The sequence below is a fragment of the Homarus americanus genome, unplaced genomic scaffold, assembly GCF_018991925.1.
Source record: "Homarus americanus isolate GMGI-L3 unplaced genomic scaffold, GMGI_Hamer_2.0 scaffold6905, whole genome shotgun sequence".
Classification (NCBI taxonomy): Eukaryota; Metazoa; Arthropoda; class Malacostraca; order Decapoda; family Nephropidae; genus Homarus; species Homarus americanus.
The window spans coordinates 328,860-342,500 of NW_024748190.1; the positions used below are offsets into that span (position 1 = coordinate 328,860).

Genomic DNA, 13,641 nt, shown 5'->3' on the forward strand with positions numbered 1-13,641 from the left:
ACAGGACTGGACAGGACAGTACAGGACAACTGGATATGTTTAACACGCCTTTAAGTTCACAAACACATTCAAGTTTGATTTAAGTTTGACCTGACCTTTAGATTTTAACCTGAACTAACAGCTTAGTTTTGATTATAGGGATTAGTTTTATTACTTGTCCTGACCTGACGTCCTCAAAGAAGGACGTCTATGGACGTGTCAAGGTCAACTATAGAACTGTGGTGCTAAAACAGATACGACATACAACCGTCTGCCCCACATGACCGGGTGAACAACTTGCCTACAAACATTTTAAAAAGGTCAAGTTTGTGTTGAGGAATGTGTCTTGACTTGGTTCACTACACCCCACCGGATGCTGACAGTTCAACTGTTTATCACGCTGACGTAACCCCTTTAATTAGGTCTCTATATTATTAATATATTATTAATATTATTTTAACTTAATTACTGCTAAAGACCTTATTTATGACATGGCAGAAGCATTAGACATAACTAGCAGCTGGTGGGTGTACACACTGGCCTCAGCAGGTGGAGATAAGAAGATAAACAGTGTTGATGGGAGGTGTGCCCCGTGGGTACAAGCTATCACCACTCCAGTTTGCGTCTGGCCGCCGGGACCGCTCTAGTGCCCCGTCCTCTGTCTGTGTTCACTGTTGTTTGGAGTTGTTTTGAAACTTACCGAGCTCGTGCACCTGATGTGTTGTCTCGTAGGAGAATTTAGAAAAGCGGTAGTGATTGTTAGGCAGCATTGGGATAAGCATAACAGTGGCGTTGTGTGGCAGTAAGCGCTCTGTACACAGGTGCACCCGAAGCCCAAGTGAGTTTGTGGAATCGTGAAGGAGTGCAGCCGTGGTCCAGATTGTTTAAATGTTAGATATTAAAGTGAAATTATCATCTCGTACCAGAACGAGATACCAGTTGATATGTTTAAATAAGATCTGAGTTGTTTAACGGAGGTAAACCAAACCCTCACCAGTTAGTGACCTTTACCGAGCACAACACCTGTGTTGAGCGTCTCTCACCTGTGCACTTCATCACATGACTTTATCACGAAGACCTTCAGTGACTGATGAAAATTGATTCAGGACGTCTGATGGACGATGAAATTAGAATTACAACGAGTTTTATGTCATTAATTCACATGCAGAACAGCGGCTCTCGAGTGACGGTACAAACTAATGCCCCGCCATAGAGAATTTAATTACATGTGTACCTGCACACTTTGCCCTTTCTTGTGGTCACGACCAAATGGAAATTAACCGTGTTCTCTCTCATAACAGTGTCAAACGTTTCGGCAAGTCACGACCTGAAATTTAGCGGAGCAGCAACAACCTGTGTGTAGCCCAGGTGCGAGGTCTCATTACCACCAAATTACCCAGAGCTAATTTGGAAATGACACAAGGCTCGGTGGACCTCACCTGTATAATCACAGGGGTTAGGTAATTTTCGCATTTAATCCCCTGTTATTATCTTTCACAGTTGTCATTGAAAGTTAGTTGACATCTATTAATTTAATAGTTTTTTATCTATTCTGGAAGACTTAAAGTACCCAGTTGTTGAGATACAAAACTGCAGGGTCTACAACAGCGACCAGACCTGCCTGCCTGCCTGTGGGTGGTACGGACACTGATCCTGTTCAGTTTCAAGTTACCTCATTGGATATTAATTGATGTCTTCATGAAGCCTCAAGATCACTTACCTAGGGAGAGTAAACTGTCTCGTCTTGACCAGTCTGAAGAACTCTGAATAAAATCGACAGCTGAATCTCTTTATTTGACTTTTGTGTCATCTTACAGTGTCGGGAAACGATCGTAGCTGGCAAGTTCAGGTGTCATGAAGTCTTTATAACCAAGTCTTGAGTTCTCGACTTAATAACGACAATAACATATATTCCTGGATTTACTGAAGCCCAAAATTCTGGCTCATGAAAAAGTTGCAGAGTATTTGAATTACTCTTCAAAGTACTCAACACAACGTTCTGACTCATGGTAGTACTAGCAATAGACAGACTGGCTCATGATAGTACTACTAATAGACACACTGGGTAAAAAAGAAGACCCATTCCGTGGTACTGGTTCCTAAGTGTCAGACTGCTACAAACAAACACCCATAACTATAGCTGCAAGGAAGAACTCAGCAACAAGTGATTGGCTCCTTCAGGAAAACAAAACAGTGACCACAACTGTTAATGAGGTATAGACTAAACAGTTTTCATAAGAGCTACTAACATCTGGCTATGCTTAGTAAAGGATTAGAACACCGATTATATGTCAAACAATCATTCTGATGTATAATTATTCTGCTAAATGACACTTAGATGTTTAAAATTTAGGAGGACTAACTGACTGGTACTTGGATACACAAATACCATATAACTGGTTTTTAAACTAGCAATACCAACGAATTGTTACCTGGACACGCAAACACCCGCAACAGATACTCGCTGACCGATTACTCGAACACGACAGTACCATTCCCGGAACCCAACTACCAAACAGACTGGTTACTGGACGAGCTGGTTTTGGGCCTGACTGGAATGGGAGGTTCTTCAGGAATGTTAAAAGACCTCCTGCTGCAAGTAGATGGGAACCTGTAGACACTGGATGAATGAAGTTGGATGTCTGTGTTGCTGCTGTTTTCTCTTTAAAAGGTAAATAATGTACCTTATATATATATACTGTACTTTAGAATGTGTGTTTTAGTGAATAAACTATATTAGACAGTGTGAAATACGTACAGGTATACCCATACAAAATATATTTAGTAAGAGTGTTGTATTATTATGTATGAGGTGGAAACTTTATTATCGGTTCTGTTTTTCATCTCGTGTTTATTCCATCTCTTATTCATTTGTATCGGAGTTCCATCTTATTCATTTTTTGCATTATACAGTTATCAGCAACTGTGCATTCTCCCTGCTTTTATTACCATTACTCTTTATAAACTTTCTTCCATCCTATTCTTCGTTTTATTTTGTATTTTATTTTGTAATGTTTTTTTTAAATTTTATCAAGATTTTGTCCCATTTCGTAGTTCTCAATGGTTGAGAATTAACACAAACACGTTGATGGTGTGTGTGTGTGTGTGTGTGTGTGTGTGTGTGTGTGTGTTATTTCCTACACACCTAAGATGTTGTGTGTAATTTAAGCTATAATTTTTTTTAATATAGCAAGCACATACACACACACACACACACACACACACACACACACACACCCACACACACACACTACAGTTAGTTTCACCTCCCAGTAACTCACGGTAGCGTATGTGACTTCACCTGTCGATCACCCGAGGCTCACAAGTGGATCATCCTCTGTGTAATCGAAGGTTTTTATCTCGTGGTCAAGTATGTGTGTCGATAAAGACCGTTTGGAGTGGCAGTAGCGGTAGCCTTAGGTGAACGTGTTGCGATAGTGTTATATAATACGATAGCCTCAGGTGAACGTGGCTTAATTGTGTTATATAATACGATAGCCTCAGGTGAACGTGGCTTAATAGTGTTATATAATACGATAGCCTCTAGTGAACGTGTCGCGATAGTGTTGTTAAATAGTATCGCTAGTGAACGTGTCGCGATAGTGTTGTTAAATAGTATCGCTAGTGAACGTATCATCTTAATTGTGTGTAACATTGGTGTCTCAGTTGAACGTATATGTATTGTATGAAAGTTTAATCATAAAGGTTAAGTCAATAAGGGGCAACAAGACCAGGGAACGTATTACGATCCTGACTGAACGAAACCTCACGAACTTGTTGATATATTGAGTATACGTTTCAGCTATACTAGCAATCAGTATATCTCTGTATTAATTCATCAGTAATATTCACCTTCATGAGACAGTAAACTTGGTCCTGTAAAACCTCGTTCACTGTCAACAAAGCTCTCAGTAAGATGAGCTGTTACTGGGTGTTACTCTATGGGGGGTGTGGATGGTGGTGAACAACTCGTAAAACTTAAGTACAAATTCTTTAGTCTCTTGTGGTGATTAAGTGATATTGAAACAGTTTATTTAACCAGAAAAAACACAGATACAGAGTGGATAATAATAACAATATTAACATGGCTGAACCTGAGCTCTCCTGTAGGCACCCGTTATATACTGTACCTTTATCTCAAGGAAGTATTATGTAACATTTAGTATCTGAAATAGTCCACGTAACAGGTTGTAATAAGAACATATCAGAATGTTACATAAGAACATAAGAACATAAGAAAATAAGGAGTCTGCAATAGGCCGGTTGGCCTGTGCAGTGTGCATGGCAGCTCCTGTCGAGAGTTACTACCACTCTCTATCATCCATGAATCTATCCATCCTCCCTTTGAAACTTTCCAGCGTTCCAGCACTTACTACAAAGTTGCTAAGCTTGTTCCACTCGTCCACCACCCTATTTGTAAACCAGTTCCTTCCTATCTCCCTCCTAAACCTAAACTTATCCAACTTGAATCCGTTGTTCCGAGTCCTATCCTGCTCGGATATTATAAGAACTTTATCTATATCATCTTTATTGATTCCTTTCACCCACTTGAATACTTCTATCATATCTCCCCGCACTCTTCGTCTTTCTAGGGAATGCAAGTTTAGTTTCTTTAACCTATCCTGATATGGAAAGTTTCTAAGTCCCGGAATCATTTTCGTCATTCTTCACTGCACCGACTCTAGTGAATTGATATCCATTCTATAATAAGGGCACCAGAACTGAACCGCATAATCGAGGTGCAATTAGGACTAGCGCAAGATATAGTTGCAATAAGACCTCTAATTTTATTACTTACACTTCTAGATATAAAACCCAATACTCTGCTTCTGCCTTATTTCGAACATTAACGCACTGTTTTCTAGGCCGTAGGTCCGCCATAAGTACTCCCTAGGTCTCTTTCACAGTCAGACTTCTAGGTTAGATGTTATGCTGTGTACACGACAATATTTCATTCTTCCAATATTAAGCACGCCAAATTTGTTGGTGTTGAATTTCATTTGCCATTTTTTCAGACCACCCTGCAGTTTATTTAGATCCTCCTGTAATGCATTTGCATCCTGCCCTGAATTAATCTGCGCCCCATTTTGGTGTCATCTGCAAACTTGCTTATGTCACTGCTGATCCCAGTATCTAGATCATTTATGTAGATTATGAACACGAGTGGGCCTAGTACTGACCCCTGGGGAACCCCACTGGTTACACGACCCCACTCAGATTTAACACCATCTACGCTGACCCTCTGCGTTCTATCGGTAAGCCATGATTTTATCCAATTTAAAACTTTCCCCTCGATACCATGAGCCTTAATTTTTCTCAGAAGCCTCTGATGCGGTACTCTGTCAAATGCTTTGCTAAAGTCTAAGTAAATAACATCGTAATTTTCGTCATTATCTACTACCTCGAAGACTTTCCTAAAAAATGTCAGCAGATTTTTAGACAAGATTTTCCCTTTGTAAACCCATGTTGAGAGTCGTAGATTAATTTGCTTTTCTCTAAATGCGATCGGATGTTATCTGCTATAATTGATTCAAGAAATTTCCCCACTACTGACGTCAAACTGATCGGCCGGTAATTTGACGCTGATGCTCTGTCTCCCTTTTTGAATATGGGTACTACATTTGCCTGTTTCCACAAGTCTGGCACAACTCCGGTGTCTAATGATTTTGTAAATAAATTTACGAGGGGTCCGCTAATCTGTTCCTCACACTCTTCAAGACCTTTGTGGTACCTCATCCTCGCCCTGGGGATTTTGGTCTTTAGCTTATTTATCTTCAAGAACATCCTCTTTCGACAGTGATATTCTTTATTTCTTCTTCCTTTCTCCTTTTTAAATATCGCCCGCCCTGAATTTCCTCGCAAATTTCTTCTGTGAAAACTGATAAGAAGTAGTTGTTCAATGCTTTGCTTATTTATTCACTGCCATTTATCACTTCTCCCCTCCCTGACTTTAAGGGCCCAACCTTGTCCTTGACTTTTGTTCTATATACCTGGAAAAATCCCTTGGGATTCACCTTGGATTCTTTTGCTATTTTGACTTCATAGTCTCTCTTTGCTTTCCTTACATATTTCTTAATATTCCTAGATAGTTCATTATACCTATTTCTGAGCTGCTCCTCCCCTCCCTTCAATTTCTTATAAATTCCTTTCTTTATTCCTATGTCATGTTTAAGTTTTCTGGTCATCCACCTTGGCTCATTCTTATTTGACCTAATTTTCCTGTATGGTATATTTTGTTCTTGTGCTTTATGTAGTATACTAGTGAATATATTATAGTCATGATCAATTGTTGTGTCATCTATGACCTCACCCCTTCCTACTGGTGACTGACGTGACTGTTCCCAGGTGACCTCACCTAGGTACCTTCTTAACCCCTGATAATCCGCCAACCGAAAGTTTGGGACTCTGACCATATTGTCATTGTTTTTCGTTTCCCAATTTAGGGTGAACCTGATTTCTCTGTGATCACTGTTACCTAGTTCTTCCCCTACTGTGATATCTCTGATAATATTTTCTTTATTTGTTAATACTAGGTCTAATATATTGTCACCTCTAGTAGGTTCTGTAATTAGTTGTTTCAAAAAATTGTCCTGTACTGCGTCTAGGAAGTCTTCAGATTCATTATTTATAAGTAGTATATACATATTTTAGAGAGGTGTTGATATACATAAATATGATAAAGGAGGGAAGCAGTACAACATGGGTTGTATTAAGGTAGAACAAGAGGACAGAGCTGTCAGTATCATATCTACTCGGCAACTACAGTTATTGCAATGATAGTTTTTATCTATCTACATGACAATGTATGATATAATGGTTTTGGTGATACAATATGAGCAGGAATATAAAGTAGGTATTACAAGAATATTAATACTTAGACAATAGATATTTTTTAAGAGATGGTTTAATGGAAGGGAGCGTAGTCTTTGCTCGGATGGGTGGGGGTAAGTTGTTCCACACCTTCTCACCATTATATTTTATGGAGGTCTGGGACTGAGAGGAGCGCATGGGGGTTGGTCTTAGTTGCTCTTGGTGCCTTAAGTTGTATCTCTGATTATTCCGGAACTGGAAATAATTATTGTCAGTCAAGTGATTGACAGTTTTGTAAACAAATAGGGCACAGCAATATGTGTTAATATCCTCGAATTTTAACATTTTCAATTTAGCAAATCGTTAGTTCGTTTGATAATTTTTTTTTTCAAGTAGATCATTGTCCGCATAACTCTCTTCTGTGCAGTAATCAGGGGTTGTGTTTTTGAAGAGCCATAGTGAGAGACAGTGTATCAGGTGTTGGTAAACAAGATCATAATAGATTTCTTTCATTGCTGCAAGAGTGAGTGACTGACTAGTATGATACAGGATACCGCACTGTTTATCGACTTTACTGCAAATGGCTTGTATATGGTTTCTCCAGCTAAGTTTCTCATCAGCATTAACCCCAAGGAATTTTTTTTCACGTTTGAGGACTGTATTACCAAGGTACAGGGGGTCTAAATCTGGGGGTAGGTTTTTCCTTCTGTGAAAGATTTTTTTTTCGAGGTTTAAGGTCAGTTTATTCCATATTACATATGGAGATTTCAGTTGCTGGCATAAAGATTACTATTGTCTGCTAATAAGTTGTATTTGATGAGTGTGCTGGTGTGGACTATATCGTTTATGTACAACAAGAACAGTACAGGACCGAGAATGGAACACTGAGGGACGCCATACAAAATTGGTGAGGAATCAGATTGATGATTATTATAGCAGACAAACTGCTTCCTCTTAGACAGATGTGAGGTAAGCCAATTGTGGGATAAGCCTCTAACGCCGTAATGTTCAAGTTTTGAAAGGAGGATGATATGGTCGACAGTATCAAAGGCTTTAGAGAGGTCCAGGAATATTCCGACTGTGAACTGACTGCCATCAAAGGAGCTTAAGATGTCATTAGTAAAGGATAGCAGAGCACTCTCAGCTGAACTTGTAGCTCTAAATCCAAACTGAGAGTCTGTAAGGATGTTATTGGGACTGCAGAAGGACTTTAGTCTACTACAAGCTCGCTTCTCCAGTATCATACTTAGGCTGGGAGGACTGATAGGGACAGTAATTCTTGAAGAGACCTTTGTCCCCAGAGTTTTGTATGCTGGGTGAACGTTGGCAATTTTCAGTTTATCCGGAAGATACCACTAGTGAAGGAGGAGTTACAAATGTGTAGAACAGGTATTAATAAGTGGGCTACTTTCTTAATGATTCTCTCTGGTATAATTGTCATTGCCTGTCTGCTGCATCTTTGGGCATTTTTATGATGGTCAGTAATTCATCTCCCGTGACAGGGGATAAGAACAGCTCATTTTTTTGTCTGTTTTGCAGGTAGGTTCTAAATTCCTCGTGGTTTATCAGGGATGCTCTCTGCAAGATTTTTGCCAACATTGATAAAATAATCATTGAAGTGGTTGGTAATCAGGGAGGGTTCCGTTTACAACTGAATTATTTATCATAAAAGCTGAGTGAGGGGCCATGGGTTGAATGTTCCTGTTGTGAATAGAATTGATGTTACTCCAGGTTTTCTTACTGTTGCCTGGTGCTGACTGGGGTTTATTTGTATAATAGCTACGTCTGGCATTTCTAACTGCTTAAGTTTTCCATAATTGAGGCTGGGGGTGAGGGGGGGGGGTGAGGGTGACTACAGTGATTGTGGTAGTGGTAGTGATGACTGTAGTGCTGGTGGTCAAGGTTATGGTAGTGGTTATGGTGATATTAAAGGATTGGTGTACTTCTTGCGTGATCTTGGTATCTGCGCCATATCGTAGGCGACAAGAGCCAACCAAACTTAACTTTAAAAAAATTAAATAAAATTTTTAGGTTAGGTTAGGTTAGGTTGGCGAGTTAAACTGTTAGCACCTAATAATACCGTCAACCACTGACTGATCTGCAGGGCAGGTGGGAAGCTTCTTGTGATCTCTTAATCTAGATAAAAACGATCATAACGCAGGTGCTGGGACCACTATGCTACCGGGGGCTGTTCACCTGAAAGATTGGGGAACCATGAAGTCTTAGTGGGCCCCAAGTCGTAATGGGCCCCAAGCCAAGTATCAGGATTGGTGATTAGTCATAATTGGGCCCTCTACCTCCCAATCCTAATAGGTTGTGTTGGGGTCTATTAGAATTGGGGTCTGATTCACATATAACACAAACACACACACACACACACACACACACACACACACACACACACACACGTCGTGGCGGTTTTGTGTGTGAGCATCGGAATTGTCTCCGTATAAGTATGGTGATCTCCAGGTAATCAAGTGTCACCATCTATCTCCAGGTATCTCCCATAGCCATTCAATGATGATGGTTCAATATGGAGATACACACTCATACATATATTCATAAGACATTCATACAAGCAGACACTCATACAGACGGACACTAATAGATACTTATATATACAGACACAAGCACTCGTATACATATATTCATACATACAAACATTCCTGCAAAAAAACATTCATACATAGACACTCATACACACAGACTTCATACAGACAAGCTTAACATACAGTGTGTTGTACTCGCGATGTCACTGATGGGTTGTGAGGGACTCGAAAATGAATGTGTTGAAATCCAGTCATCTATTTTAACTCTTCCTTCCTTCCTTTCTTTCTTCCTTCCTTCCTTCCTTCCTTCCTTCCTTTCTCCAACCACACCCATGCGTTCCTTGTTCATCCATCCCTTACCCTCTTCCACCCCATTTCCCATCATTCGTTTCCCTTATACACTCCCTACTCCCCTTCCCTCTATGCCCTGGATAGTCCACCCCCCATCCCGACATTCCCTCCCTTCCCCATACTCCCTCTCCCACCCATACTTTCTCCCTTCCCTCCCATACTCCCTCGCCCTATACTCTCTCTCCCCCCTCACACTCCCTCCGTCCCTCCATCAATCCCCAGCCTCCCCTCCCCTCATCTCCATACTCTCTCCTCCCCTCCACTTCCTCCTTCCATACTCCTTCCCTCCCCTCCTCACTCTCCACGCCCTCCTCCTCCGTCCCTCCCCTCCCCCCGTCCCTCCATCAATCCCCAGCACTCCCCCTCCCCTCATCTCCCTGCTCTCTCCCTCCTCTCCCACACTTCCTCCCTTCCCATCTCCTTCTCACTCTCCGTCCCTCCCACATGCCCTCCCTCGTCCCTCCTATATTCCCATTTAATTCCATCCCCATACTCCCTCTTACATTCCCTCCCTCCCCCCAGAGACCTTAAGAGGGAGCTACCTGCCTTTTAACGCTTAGCAACTCTTGAAACCCAGTGACCTATGGCGATGCCTCAACTCCTAGACCTGAAGCAGAAATCATCGTCGCTTTTCTCATTTCCTCCCCTGTTCACTCCTCTCCTCTTCTTCTAACTCCCATTTCCACGGAGATTAATCGCTGTTTATCGCCTTAGAGAAGAGGGTGAACCCGATATGTATATCTTACTACTCTGGAAGTATAGATACAGAGGTGTTTACTTGGGTCTCTGGGGGACTAGAAGGGATCGAATACCATCTAGTCGGTGTGAGTGACTAGGTAGGAGGTAATCGGATACCGTCTGGCATCCCACTGGAGGAGGATCCCCGTCCCTTGTTTGTCGTCTCTGGCTGCCACTCTCCTCCTCTTCCCCCTTACCTGAACTTATTGATTTCATCGACATGTTGCACTCCAGCGGCATCACCAAGAGTGAGGAAGTCGAGTTGGGAAAAGAGAGAGAGAGATATAATAATAATAAACGGTTTATTAATAGAGTTGCAGCCGGTGGCTGAAAATATAAACTTAATATGAATTAGACATAATGATATACGTTCAATACATTTACAGGGTTGTACAGTACATAAATCAGGAGCTCTGTGTGTGTGTGTGTGTGTGTGTGTGTGTGTGTGTGTGTGTGTGTGTGTGTGTGTGTGTGTGTGTGTGTGTGTGTGTGTGTGTGTGTGTGTGTGTGTGTGTTGGTGTATGTGTATATGTGTGTGTATATGTGCGTATGTTAGAATAAATAAAAAATACGTGCGTTAATCATCTCGGGGGAAAATATTTTAATTATTCCACATGCTATCCTATACTTGGCAGTTAATCCATATTCCTGGGAAAAATAGACTAACATACGCATTGACCTTTAAGCGGGGATCCTCGAATAGCAGATGAGTGTATCCTTGACCTTATTTAGGTGTTTGTTATGGCCAAGAATACCATCAGTAAAGGTCACGGGAAATAGCTTTGAGAGGGTGAACTTATTATTATTATTATTATTATTATTATTATTATTATTATTATTATTATTATTATTATTATTATTATTATTATTATTGATATTATTATTATTATTATTATTATTATTATTATTATTATTATTATTATTATATTTACTATTCGCTGCTTCCAGTCAAAATATAAATAATTCCATAATAAAGTAGAGACTTAGATAACCGAACAGTACAGTTCAATCGTGTGAGCCACATCTTAACACTACCACATGTAACACTACCAACTGACAATTTCCCCCCCCCCTGGACTAAATCCCAGCTGACAATTTCCCCCTGAACTAAATCCCAGCTGACAATTTCCCCTCTGGACTAAATCCCAACTGAAAATTTCCCCTGGACTAAATCCCAACTGACAATTTCCCTCTGGACTAAATCCCAACTGACAATTTCCCCTGGACTAAATCCCAGCTGACAATTTCCCCCTGGACTAAATCCTGCTGACAATTTCCCCTGAACTAAATCTCAGCTGATAATTTCCCCTGGATTAACTGGATCAAATTAGATTAGGTTAGGTTAGGTTGCTTTACTGGATTAGGAAAGTTGGTTGGATAATGTTAGGTTTGGTTGGGTTGGTTGGATAATGTTAGGTTGGGTTGGTTGATAATGTTAGGTTTGGTTGGGTTGGTTGGATAATGTTGGGTTTGGTTGGGTTGGTTGGATAATGTTAGGTTTGGTTGGGTTGGTTGGAATAGGTTTGGTTGGGTTGGTTGGGTAATGTTAGGTTGGTTGGATGTTTGGTAATAGGTTTGGTTGGGTTGGTTGGATAATGTTGGGTTTGGTTGGGTTGGTTGGGTAATGTTGGTTTGGTTGGGTTGGTTGGATAATGTTAGGTTTGGTTGGGTTGGTTGGATAATGTTAGGTTTGGTTGGGTTGGTTGGATAATGTTGGGTTTGGTTGGATAATGTTAGGTTTGGTTGGGTTGGTTGGATAAGTTAGCTTTGGTTGGGTTGGTTGGATAATGTAGGTTGGGTTGGTTGGATAATGTTAGGTTTGGTTGGGTTGGTTTTATTAGGTTAGGGTAAGGTTAATTCAGGATAGGATGGGTTAGGTTAGGATAGAATTCTTGTCCAACAACCTCAGTCGTTGGAGTGTAGTTTTCACGGCCTGAAGGAGGCATTTTAGGATTTTCCCAGACTCGGAGACGAGATTGGGCAGGATACCAAGGAGAGAGAGAGGACTATAATATAATTTTAAGTCACCATGAATTATTATATAAATATTTACTTTAAGATTTCGTGCTTATATAACTACTGTTTATTGTTATTCACTTAATTATAATGTAAAAAAAATATAAAAAAACAAGAGCTTCGATCAGGCTTCAAAATTGTACCATCACTGTCCGTTAAGTTGGCTGTCCGTTAAGTTGACTTTCCGTTAAGTTGACTGTCCGTTAAGTTGACTGTCCGTTAAGTCGAGTGTCCGTTATGTAGGTGGGTGTAGTCGCTTCGTACGGGATGGTCAGTGACGTAATTACTGTTGTTGTTGTTATCGTTCCGTCAGCTGATCCGTTGCCATGACGATTTCCTGTGTGGGTGACGCTACTACTTAAGCTGATGAAAATTGTCAACCATATTCTGTCATTTTCTGATATTTCGTGAGGTGAATTTCCAATCACCTGAAGATTAGGCCCTCCAGCTTATTTCACCTAAAGAGTAAACACCATAACGTGAATTTAACCTAACCTAACCTAACCTAACCTAACCTAACCTAACCTAACCTAGCCTAACCTAACCTAATCTAACCTAACCTAACCTAACCTATTCCCACCAGGCAGTGTTAAGAGTGTTTAAGCATCAGGTAAACTACTCGTAATCTGGGGTGGGGGGGGTAGGTAATCGTAACGTGATATTAATCCACCTCAAGTTAATGCTTTTTGATGTTATATTAAATTAGGTAGACACACTGTTGGATGTCTTATTATTTATTTATATATTTATTTATTTATTTATTTACTTATTTACCCCGTGAAGGATTTTATTATTTTTTTCTCGCGGGGATAAAGATTTTAGTCTGCTCAGTGCTTGTCCAGTCGTCTCAACCAATAATAGTCCGGTGCTGAGTAAGGTGAAGAGAAAAGCAATGTTTTTTTTTTATTATTACGGTTAAATAGAGGAAGTTACTGTCTTTTTCAAATCACATAATGGCCTTGTTTCAGCTTGTATTTGGTCTTATGTTATGTTATGTTATTATATACAAAAAAAATAACGTTGATTATAGAAAAACACGTATGACTCTTCAGCTCATTGTGTAGTGATCGGATTAACAAAAAAAAAGGTTCGTATACGATAAATAAATCTTCTTAACTATTTGACATAATACAAAACACCCCAAAAAAAACTCCATTTCGTAATTTTATTTTCTAACATTGGTATTTTTTTTTGGGCG

At 40.2% G+C, this 13,641-nt stretch overlaps 1 protein-coding gene across 1 annotated transcript in view; it reads left to right on the top strand.

Moving 5' to 3' along the window:
- The first annotated feature begins 586 nt into the window (after positions 1-586).
- Positions 587-13,641, top strand: part of LOC121880216 (mating-type protein A-alpha Z4-like) — a 15,446-nt gene continuing 2,391 nt past the window's right edge. Inside the window, exon 1 of the mRNA XM_042387368.1 lies at positions 587-2,650. The gene's annotated coding sequence lies outside the window, so the exon portion shown is untranslated. The remainder of the gene's footprint in view (positions 2,651-13,641) is intronic.